This window comes from Gossypium arboreum, chromosome 9 (assembly GCF_025698485.1).
Source record: "Gossypium arboreum isolate Shixiya-1 chromosome 9, ASM2569848v2, whole genome shotgun sequence".
Classification (NCBI taxonomy): domain Eukaryota; kingdom Viridiplantae; phylum Streptophyta; class Magnoliopsida; order Malvales; family Malvaceae; genus Gossypium; species Gossypium arboreum.
The window spans coordinates 81,821,843-81,834,417 of record NC_069078.1 but is presented as its reverse complement, the minus strand read 5'-3'; the positions used below and the strand labels follow the sequence as shown (position 1 = coordinate 81,834,417).

At 35.4% G+C, this 12,575-nt stretch overlaps 1 long non-coding RNA gene across 1 annotated transcript in view; it reads right to left on the bottom strand.

Annotated features, from left to right (window-relative positions):
* Positions 1-3,794: 3,794 nt before the first annotated feature.
* LOC128280399 (uncharacterized) overlaps positions 3,795-12,575 on the bottom strand; it is a 53,549-nt gene continuing 44,768 nt past the window's right edge. The window contains exon 3 of the long non-coding RNA XR_008270572.1: positions 3,795-3,811. This is a non-coding gene — a long non-coding RNA (uncharacterized LOC128280399). The remainder of the gene's footprint in view (positions 3,812-12,575) is intronic.

Below are 12,575 nucleotides of genomic sequence, written 5' to 3'. Positions count from 1 at the left end.
AAGTTGGAGCATTAATCACCAACAAAACTTTGGTGTGATAATCAAGTTGTTCTTCCTATTACATTAATTTAGTTTATTATAAAAGAACTAAACATATCAAGATTAACCGTTACTTTATCTGTAAAAAAATAGGACAATTTAATCTCCATTGATCATACGAAGATAAAAAATAAATTTTAATACGTTTACAAAAATATTGAATAAAAATCGAGTTAATTATCTGTATAATAAATTCGGCATGATCAACATCTATATTACACCTTATAGGAAGTGTGATATTTGTAATTATATTTTCAATTAGATGTAGACAGTAATTTAAGCAAATTATCAAGAATCAATTATTGTCAATTACTACATTGTATAATAGAAAACCCAAAACTATAGTGAAGCATGTGGTGATCCACATCATATGCCTAAAATTGTGAGCCTTCACCATAAAGAAAGGAACCAAATGGATAAATTTGGAGATATGCGCCGCATCACCCAGCACCACTCCCACTAACCACTCAACCTCCGAGGGATTAAACATAATTTTTTTTCTTTATTCTTAATTATTTTATAATTTAAATAGAAAATTTTTATTTGAAGGACCAAAATTGTTGCCTTTCCCTTTAGATTCGCTCTTATGTATTATATTCGTAGGTAAAAAGAAATTTATTCGAGAAATTAATAACAGTTGGATTGAAATAATATTAAAGCTTTGTTTAAAAATAAGGTTTAATGATAAATTTGACCATTAATATTTATATGTTTTGTCAAAATGGTCTTAATTGTATTTTTAAGTTTTTTTAAATTTTTTATAAAAGAACTGTTAAAAAGTTAATGGGATAATGTAGAATTTCATACGTGAAATATTTTTAATGAGATATAGCTTATTACTTAGATAACCCAATAAAATAATTACATATGGAAAACAATAAAATAAATAAATAATTCATGAAGTTAAAAATAAAATAAATAAATAATTCATGAAGTTAAAAAATAATTCTTAATTTAAAGAAAATAAACATAATTATCTAAAAAATTTAAAATGAATGCACACATTCAGTATTTTCGGTTTGATTTATTAATCATCTTTTGAAACCTTTCAGTAAATAAACGTATGCATTCATTTTGAAACATTTTTTAGATAATTATTTTATTTTTTAAATTAAGAGTTATTTTTAATTTCATGTATGATTTATTTTATTATTTTCACATGTAATTATTTTATTGGGTTATCTTAATAATAAATTATGTATCATTAAAAATATTTCATATCATCCACGTTAATTTTTTTAACGTTACTTTCATTAAATCTATTAGAAAAAAACAGTTTGAAAAAAAAATTAAAGGTTGACGACAAAAAAAGGCTCAAAATACAATTAAGGTCATTTTGACAAAACATGTAAACATTAGTGGCCAAATTTGTCATTAAGCCAAAAAATAATATTGAAGTTTTGAATTTTAGGTTTAAATTATTTTTGGTAAATTTTATATAAAAGATAAAGAAATATTCTCATAGTTGTAAGTTTTTCTAAGTTTTTCTAGTTTTAAAGATTTTATGAGATTTTGTTCAATTATTTGGCAACTAAGCACCATGATCAAAATGGACTTAGTTGTCAAGTACCAAAATGGACAAAAAAAAAATACATGTATTAAAATAGACTTAATTTCCAAGTTAGGGACTTAAGGTTATATTAACTCTTTTTCTTTTGATATATGATATTAAAACCATGTATTTGATTAAGAATTTTAAAATTATTTTTGGTATTTAATATCTATGCTTATTATGGAATACTTGAATGAGTTGGTGTTACAGGTTCTTTTCTTGGTCAAAATAAAATTTTATTAATTCCAAAAGAGTGAAAGCTAACTGAAAGGTTAGAAAAACTTCATTGATCGAAAACTTCATTGTCACAAGTTAACTGGGTATTAACTTAGTTGAGAAGAGATTAATATACCATTTCTTTTAAATGATAATTAAATTATTATGATGTTTTTGTCTTTTCATATTTTTATATAATATTTAAATAAAACAACTAGAAACTATGTATTTAAGTATCGAACACATGTTTAATAAGATTTCAATTATGTATTATATGCATATGGCTAATTGAAAACCTTGTAGTCATTTGGATTTTTAGCAAGATAATCAATAATGTAGCAATGGATGTGTTATTTTATTTTAAAATTGATATTAAAGTGTGTTTTGTACTGTTTCATGTTTATTAATATTTTTAAAAAAGATCATATATATTGTAGTGACGTAAAAAAAAATTTGGTTTCGCTTTCGGTCGCTAATTGAGGTAATTTATTGGAAATTTGAAAAACCGACTTTCGTTTTTTTTTAAAAGGAGTCGCCACCGATCCTTTTTATAGGTGTGATCGGACACCTAATAAAATTATTTTAAAACAAAAAGAAGGCCAAATTTAGGTCTACGTGAAAGTCTAGAGAAAAATTAGGGTTCGAGTCGATTCTGTGAGGAAGGTATTAGCACCCTCGCGACGCCCAAAATTGGTATCTCATAAACATGTGTTGACTTGATTTTCAAAGATACGAGTTCAATATAATATTTAATCGTGATCCGATTGAAAAATGAGAATTTTAGTTTTCGATTTTTTAGAAAGGGTGTCCGTTTTTAACACAAGCCGATTTAATTTCACCCAACATAGCGATGAAATCGATGGCTTAATATTAAATCGGTACATTGCCTTATTTTTGAAATTAATTAAAACATGAGAAAAATATTCCTAAAGTGAGAAATTAAAAATAGATAAAGGACATAAAAAAATGATATCATTAATGAAAATATTAACATGGAATACTAAAATATTAGAATAACAATAATAATGATATTTACAAAATAAAACAAATCATGTACTAATAATAAAATAGGAAAAATGATATATTTGGTAATAATAATATAAAATAATAATATGTACATAAAAATACATATATATATGCATATAATAAAAGTATGTAATCATAATAATAATAATATCTAAAATAAAAGAAAATATTAGGAAACGTACATAAAAATATATACATAAAAATTTACAACAATAATATAAAATAATGATATGTACAAATATATATATATATACATATGTACATAAAATATACACTAATATAATAATAGTTATAATAATACTAGCAATAGTAATAATTTGTAATAATAATATATACACAATATGGTATTTAAAATATATATATATATATATGTATATATAATAGTATTTAAGAATATATACATAAGAAATATATAACTAATGGCATTAAAAATATATACATAATATATATAAAATACCTAAAAAAAGAAGGGGAAAGAAGAGAGAAGAGAGGGGAAAGAAAATCCGGCCAAGGGGGCGATCACTGCCGATTGTCGGTGCATGCGCTCGTCATCGGCATGACCACCTCCCACGGTGGCGGAAAAAATTCTTAACAATATATGTATATATAAAGAAAGAAAAAAACAACACAAAAAGAAAGAAAAAGATTGAAAGAAGAGGAAAAAATACAACCTTTTATTGATGTTTTTTTGTGTTCAAAATTGAAGGATTTTGTGTTTTTCCTTTTCAATCTTTCTAAAAATCCTCCCCCCCTTTTTACATGATTTTTGAATGGCTTTTTATAGTCATCTTTTACATGATTTTCTATTTTTTTTTTCTATTTTGTAGGTGGTGGTGGTAGACAATGGGAGGAAAAATGGGGCAAGTGGGAAAGTGGTTAGGTGGCTAGATTTTTTATCTTTTTTGTTAGGTTTTTCTTTTTCTTCTTTTTTTTTTGGGGGTTAGGTTTTTTGGGGTAGGTTTTTCTTTTTTTTTTTTTCTTTGTTTTTTTTTTGGGTTAGGTTTTTTTGGGGGCTTAATGGGCTTTTGAATTGGGTTTGGGTAGATGTAAATGGGTCATGGGTTAAGGGTTTTAGTGGGTTTAGAGGTTTGGTTGGGTTTTCATATAATTGGGCCGGGCAATTTGGGCTTCTGATTGCCCTCTTTGCTCATTGTCGTACAGCGATAATAGAGCAAAGACTTTCAAGAAGACCAAACTTGCCGGTCTTGCTAGGTCTTGACTTGCTTTGGAACTCTTCTTGTTTAGTTAGTCTCTTTTCAGTTCACCGCATCTTGTAGCTTTGGTTCAATCCACTGCAAATTCGGAGATATGCCTTGTAGCTTCAATCTGTTCCAATGTAACTTCAAGGATATGAGATTTGTGGCTTCGATCTGCTTCATTGTAACTTTAGAAAGATAAGATCTACAATTTCAATATGCTCTTCTATCGCCCGGTGAGATAAGGTTTTGGTCTTCTCTTCTGCGACTCAGAAAGGCAAGATCGATGCCTCGATCAACTCCACTGCAACTTTAAGGAGGCGAATCGGCGTCTTCAATCGCTTCAATCTTTATTCTCTACTCGGCATGTGATCCTGAGCTCAACTCACTTTTGCAATATGAATTGACTCTCTAAAAGCAGACATTAAAAGCAGAATTGAAAATAGCTCAGTAGCGTGAGCCAAGGCTCAACTCACCTCTCGCAATATGAGTTGATTTTTGAAACTTAACTTGAAAAGGAGATTTTGAAAATACCTTGATATGTGATTGGAGGTTCAACTCACCTCTCGCAATATGAGTTGATTTTTGAAAAGCAGAAATTAAAGACTCAACTCAACTCTCAGAATTAAAAAGCTCAACTCACCTCTCGCAATATGAGTTGAATTTTTTGAAAAAAAATAGAAATTGAAAATAGCTCAGCACGTGAGCCAAGGCTCAACTCACTTCTCGCAATATGAGTTGATTTTTGAAAAGCAATTTGAAAACAGATTTTGAAAATACCTCGACATGTAACCCGAGGCTCAACTCACATCTCGCAATGTGAGTTGATTTTTTTGAAAAATATAAATTGAAAAAATACCTCAGTGTGTGATCTGAAGCTCAACTCACCTCTCACAATATGAGTTGATTTTTTTGAAAGACAGAAATTGAAAAACAGAAATTGAAAATACCTCGGCGTGTGACCTAAGGCTCAACTCGCCTCTCACAATACGAGTTGATTTTTTTGACAACAGAAATTAAAATTACCTCAGCGTGTCTTAAGGCTCAACTCACCTCTCGCAATATGAGTTGATTTTTTTTAAAAGGCAGAAATTGAAAAACGGAAATTGAAAATACCTCGGCGTGTGACACGAGGCTCAACTCGCCACTCGTATCTGAGTTGATTTTTTGACAATGAAATTGAAATTACTTGGCGTGTCCCGAGGCTCAACTCACCTCTCGCAATATGAGTTTTTTTTTTTGAAAGCGAAATTGAAAAGCGGAAATTGAAAATACCTCGGCGTGTGACACGAGGCTCAACTCGCCTCTCATAATCTGAGTTGATTCTTTCAAAAACATAATAATGAAAAGCAGAAATTTAAAATACCTCGGCGTGACACGAGGCTCAACTCACCTCTCATAATATGAGTTGATTTTGAAAACAAAAATTAAAAGGCTTAACTCACCTCTCGCAATATGAGTCAATTTAAAACTAAAAATACCTCGGCGTGCCCGAGGCTCAACTCACTTCTCGCAACATGAGTTGATTTTGAAAACAACAATTAAAAATACCTCAAGGTGTCTTGAGGCTCAACTCATCTCTCGCAATATGAGTTGATTTTCCTTGAAAAGCATGAATTAAAAACATAAAAATACCAAAACCTGTCCTTTGGTAGAATTCGGGTGTCTTTTCCTTTGATTCAGTGCAACTTTCATTCAAGATTTCTTGCTCTGTTGGAGTACCTGTATATGCCATGTATGATGTTATCATGATATGCACATGTTTGTCTTAAATGCTTTTATGCCTACATGATTATGCAGTGCTCCTTAAGCATGTTTGTCGTATGTCCATTTAGCCACGGTTGTTGAGGATCTGTGTTCATTGCTTTGATTCTCGACTTTCTCTTTAGGCCTTATACCTGTCTTCAAGCTTCACGAGTAATCGACGTTTCTCAGATATCATTCTTCTGCCCCCGATTGAACTTTTGTTCTTACTTTGAGACTCTTGTGCTTATCAAATTTTCATCCAGGTAATGCTTAACATTTCTTTTGTTTAGAGTATGCCATTTCACCATTTATCATGTAAATAAACACATAATGAGATGCATGAAAAAGGTCAGATAGAGACAAAAATGATATTTCATATTCATCTATTTCAAATGTGGCAAACAAAGCAAGTTAACCAATGAGAGTAAAAAAATGTCAAAAAGAAAGAAAGGATCGTATTCAACGGATACAAATGCTCTAGATATTCAACACATGAACTCTTCCTCGTTCCTCAATCAAAAATCTTTTCGAGCGCAGCTTCTTACGTAGAAGATTTTGAGCTTTCAGAAATGCTTCAAATACTGTAGCCTCACTGCTTGACCTATCGTTCGACCGCCAGGTTTGTTTTATTAGGACGCCCTCTCGGGTTTTCATCCTAACTTTTTGTACTAATCAAAGCGCCCTTTTCAGGTTTTCGCTCTGATCCCTTCCTCTTTTTTTTTTTTTCTTTTTTTTTAGATGCCATTTTCAGGTTTTCATCTTAAGCATAATATTTCTTCACAGCATCTGAGTTCACTGGATTCGACAACTCTTTCCCATCCATCTCGGTAAGGATCAAAGCTCCTCCTGAGAATGCCTTCTTTTCGACGTACGGTCCTTCCCAGTTTGGTGCCCATTTCCCTCGCAGATCTTTTTGTATTAGGAGAATTTTTCTCAGCACGAGTTCTCCTTCATGGAATTCTCTTGGTCGTACCTTCTTGTCATGGGTCGCTATCATTCTTTTTGGTACATCCGCCGTGACAAATTGCCCGAGACGCTTTTCTTCAATGAGGTTCACTGATCATATCGAGCTTGTACCCATTCGCTTCTTCTAACTTTGATTCCATTAAGACTCGTAGAGAAAGGATCTCAACCTCGATAGATAGCGACTTCCATTCCATAAACCAGAGAGAAAGGAGTTGCTCCGTAGATGTTCGTACAGATGTGCGATATGCAAACAAAGCAAATAGAAGCTTCTCGTGCCAATCTTTAAACGTCTCATTCATTTTCCCAATGATCCTCTTAATATTTTTATTGGTCGCTTCAATGACCTGTTCATCTTTAGGCGATAGGCGAGGAGTTATGATGCTTTATTTGGAATTGCTCGCATACTTCCTTCATCATATTGTTATTGATTCATGGCGTTATCGAAATGATTCTTTCAGCAAACCATATCGACAAATGATTTCTTTCTTCAAAACACGCAAGCTGCAGTCTTGGTCACATTGGCAAGCAAGCGGCTTCTATCCATTTTGTGAAGTAATCAATGACCACAAAATGAATCGATGTCCATTAGAAGCTTTGGAAAATAGGCCTATGACATCCATGCCCCATATAGAAAAAGGCCACGGAGAAGTCATGACGTGAAGGGCGAAGGGCTACATGAATTTTATCGCCGTAGATTTGACATTTGTGGCATTTTCGGAAAAACTAATGCAATCGCTTTCCATCGTCAACCAAGAGTAACCGAAGTCTCATAATCTTTCGCCATCTGAAACCATTGGCATGTGTCCCATGATTCCTTTATGGACATCTTCAAGTATCTTTCGCTTCAACATCATCCACGCATCTCAAAAGTACTTGATCCTTTCCTCTTTATACAGATATCCCCATCAAGAACAAATCCATTGCCATTCTTCCGATTGTTCTTTTGTCGTTCTCATTCGCTTGTTCGGGATAGCTTTGATTCTTGATATATTCTAAGATATCATGGAACCATGGCCGTCCGTCGCCTCTTTCTCAATGCTACAACGGTGTGCGGGGACCTCGTATATGCTCATTTTGAGGGCATTATTTCGCTTCTTTACTTGCTTTGAACATTGAAGCCAAAGTGGCGTGGCATCAGCCAATTGGTTTTCTTCTCGCGGAAGTAATGAAAAGTTATTTCTTTGAATTCTTTGATCAATTCAGCTACTAAATCACTGTACTTAATCAATTTTAGGTCCCTCACTTCCCACTCTCCACGGATTTGGTAAATCACTAGGGCTGAGTCCCCGTACACCTCCAAGATCTTGATGTTTCGTTCGATAGTTGCACGAAGCCCTATGATACAGGCCTCATATTCTGCGATATTATTGGTACGAAGAAGTTCGGTCTTGCGGTGAGCGGATAATGATTCCGTCTGGTGATACCAGATTGCTCCAATTCCATGCCCTAAAGCATTTGGACGCACCATCAAAGCACATCTTCCATGACTTCTCTTTGATGACTCGATTCTATTTCGTGATGCATATTAAGTCTTCGTCTGGAAATCGAATCTTAAAGGCTCATATTCTCTGTCGTTCGAGTTGCTAAGAAGTCAGCTATTGCGCTCCCTTTTATCGACTTTTGACTTACATAGGCAATGTCATATTCCGAAAGGAGGATCTGCCATTGTGCCATTCTTCCTGATAGTGCCGGCGATTCCATCATGTATTTTATTGGGTCCAGCTTTGAAATTAGCCATGTCGTGTGATACAACATATATTGTCTGAGTCTCCGAGCTACCCAAACCAGAGCGCAACAATATTTCTCAATGGACGAATATTTTGCCTCATATTCGATGAACTTTTTCTTTGAGGTAGTAGATCGCTTTTCTTTCTTTCCGACTCGTCGTGTTGCCCCAAGACGTAACCCATTTAACTTTCGAGCACGATCAAATACAATATCAATGGTCTTCCAGGAGTTGGCGGTACTAGCACTGGAGGACTGGACAAATATTGTTTTATCTTATCAAAGGCTACCTGGCATTCCTCGTTCCATTCTTCTGGGTTATGTTTTCGAAGAAGCCGAAAGATTGGGTCACATTGGTTGGTAAGTTGAGCGATAAATCAGGCGATGTAGTTTAATCTCCCTAAAAATCCTCTAACTTCCTTTTGCGTGCGCGGAGGTGGTAATTCTTGGATGGCTTTTATTTTATCTGGATCAACTTCGATACCTCTTTCACTGACAATGAAGCCTAGCAACTTTCCCGAGGTAGCCCCAAATGTACATTTGGCTAGATTAAGCTTTAGCTGAAACTTTCTCAGCCTTTCGAACAACTTCTTGAGGTTCACTACATGCTCTTCTTCCCCTCGGGATTTAGCAATCATGTCGTCGACGTAGACCTCTATTTTTTTATGCATCATGTCATGGAATAACGTTACCATAGCCCTCTGATATGTTGCCCCAGCATTCTTTAACTCGAATGGCATCACCTTGTAGCAGAACGTTCCCCACATTGTTATGAAAGTAGTTTTCTCCATATCCTCAGGGGCCATCTTAATCTGATTATACCACGAGAATCCATCCATGAAAGAAAATAATAAATGTTTTGCTTTGCTGTCCACCAACGTATCAATATGTGGCAAGGGAAAATTATCTTTTGGGCTTGCTCGGTTCAGGTCACGGTAATCCACGAACATTCGTACTTTGCCATCTTTCTTTGGTACTGGGACTATGTTAGCCACCCATTTTGGATATTTGGAGGCTTGTAGGAAGCCAGCATCAAATTGCTTCTTGACTTCCTCTTTTATCTTCAACAACATCTCAGGCCTCATCCGTCTTAGCTTTTGTTGAATGGGCTTGCATTCTGGCTTTAATGGGAGCTTATGGACCGCTACATCTTCATCCAATCCTGGCATATCCTGATATGACCATGCGGATACATCTTTGTACTCGCGGAGCAAAGCAATCAAATTATGCCTGGTGCCCCCTGAAATAGAAGTTCCAATCTTCACTTCTTGCTTCCTTTCTTCAGTTCCCAGATTTATTGTTTCGACAGATTCTTGATGAGGCAAAATCTGTTTATCCTCTTGTTTCACCATTCTTAGCAAGTCAGGGGACGAAACATAGTCTTCAGCATTTTCTTCGACTTCAAATTCTCCTAAACAAACAGCCTTCTCAAAATCGATTTCAGGACTCGTAACGGGTTTGTTCATGTTGTTGATATCCGAGCACCTGAAAGTTGAATGGAAAAGGAAACTATAGAGGGGCATCCAAGTAAAGGAAACTATAGAGGGGCATCCAAGTATTGGAACCAACAAACGAAATGTTATAGCATGGTATGAGGCAAATGTATAGATAGGCTATGAAATGAGGAGATGATTATGAAATTAGTGATAATGCGAAAGATCGTGATAAAATGCATCTTCATTGATATTCATTTAAATGATAAAGAGTGAATGCAAGCTCTTACAAAAGAATTCTATTATATCTAAGGACACAATAGAATGTTAATGTTTGAGCATTACTCTAAATACTTATAAACTATAAGAAGGTCCTCGGCAGTCCAATTGTTCAACATAAAACCCGGAGGACAATGGCGTATCGTTGAAACATCTTTAATAGCCTCACTTCCTTTGTCAATAACATTTATACTGACATTCTGAAGACCCCTTTCAATTAATAACAGCGTGCTTTGTATATTATCCTGTCCGGGATATATCATTCCCACAGATGTAAATGTTTTTGACAAAGGAAGGTCAGTTATGGGCTCCCATTCTACTTCTCGGCCTAAAGTTCTCGCAATCCTTCTCTCCTGATCTTTTTCCCACTGTTTTCTTCTTTGACGCATGTCCGGCTGGAACCCCAAACCGTATCGAGCCTTGTGGTGCACTGGATTTAGAGCCCTGACTATTCCTTGCAAATATCTCCCTAAACCTTTTCTCGCTCGAGCTCCCCTTCCTACAGTCAGTTTAACACCCATCCTGGTATTTCTTGACAATTTTGGCGCGAAAATTCTGTTTCCCTCAGCGACGAATGTGGCATTGACAAATTCAAGAGATTGGAAGGAACATTCCATAGCGTCTTTACTCACTTCAATATATGGTACGTCGGCAGAAATAGATGCTACAATGTCTTCTTCTCCCTCGATAGTGACCAAACAGCCATCCATGATAAATTTCACCTTTTGATGGAGTGATGATGGGACTGCTCCAGCAGAATGGATCCAAGGTCTTCCCAAGAGAAAATTGTATGATGGTGTAATGTCCATGACTTGAAACTCAACATCGTATATGTAGGGACCCACTTCTAGAGGGATCTCGATTTTTTCCTATAACTTCTCGTCTTGTTCCATCGAATGCCCTTCTGTAGAATGGCAGGGCTTTAGATAGGACAAATCTATCGGCATCCTGGAAAGTGTGGCCAATGGCATAACATTTAACGCTGACCCATTATCAATGAGCACGTTCGGTATTATGTAGCCCTTGCAGCGAGTCGTGATATGCAGCGCTTTCACTGAGCCTCTACCATTGGGCGATATTTCATCATCACTAAAAGAAATGAAATTATCCGCATTCAAGTTGTTCATCTATCTAGCCAGTTTTTCAACGGATACATTGTTTGCCACATAAGCTTGATTTAACACTTTCAGCAGAGCGTTTCGGTGTGGTTCTGAATTCAACAGTAGAGATAATACTGAGATTCGCACTGGCTGCTTACTCAATTATTCTACCACTATGCTTGATAAATTTTAAGAATTCCTGTGCTTCCTCCTCGTCCACAGGATTTTTAGCTTCTTGTTCAGGCGCAGTTTCATGCTCATCATCAGTCATGTGCATCGGTGCTTTTCCTTTCTGTTTCAAGTCACTGTTATTCTTTATCCCCTTCGAATAACATCTTCCACTAAGAGTGAAATGACCTACTTCCCCGACGTTTCCAGTCATGGCTTTGGGCTTTTCATCTTGGTGTGACAATATTAACGTCATATTTCCATGGTAATCGCTTTATTGTCCTTGTAAGGAAAGGAGACGGTACTTTGATTATCATTTTGGTTTCACCACTCTTTCGTCGCATCATAATAAATTACTAACAGTCGATCAACGCTATAAGGGGACTCGATGATCGGCTATCGAGGCATACTTCTCTTTCATTAGTCTCTTCCCTTTTGTTAAGGACCTTAATCTCCTTATTATCCATCCGGTCTTGAAGCAACCTTTTAAATTCCTCACACGATGAATGTCGATCCCACAATTCCATGGAAATTGCAAAACTTTGACCTTCTTCTCCGAGAATTCTATCGGGGTGACAAAGTAATCCTTTCTTAACTAGTACCTCCCAGATTCTCTGCAGAGGTGTTTTTATTTCAGTAACCCATCTTCTGACTTTCCATTCGTCCACTTTCCCCACTATGCTCATATCCCTTTCGGTATGGTTAGGGAATGGGTTCCCGTTGCATTCTTGGCACTATCGAATCATAGGATACCTGCATCAATGAGTCCCTGAACTCTTCTCTTAAAGGCTAGGCAGTTTTCCGTGGAATGTCCCTGGTTTCCCGTATGGTATGCACAACTAGTGAATTGTATGTTTTAACCTCAGCGAACTAGTATGGAATATGCAATGAATGAATGAATGCATAAATGAATGCATGAATGTTAAATGAATGTCAGTCATGAATGAATATGCAAAAATTTGGTGTTAATTTCTATATAGCCCCTATTTAGGCATTTCCTTAATCAAAGGAGTATTACACAACGTTTCGGTCACTCGTATAATTGACTCCTCCATTAGAAACCCGTTTTTGGCAACCAATCTCTAATCAACACCTTCCTAACAAGATGCCTTCGATGCATGATGAAAAA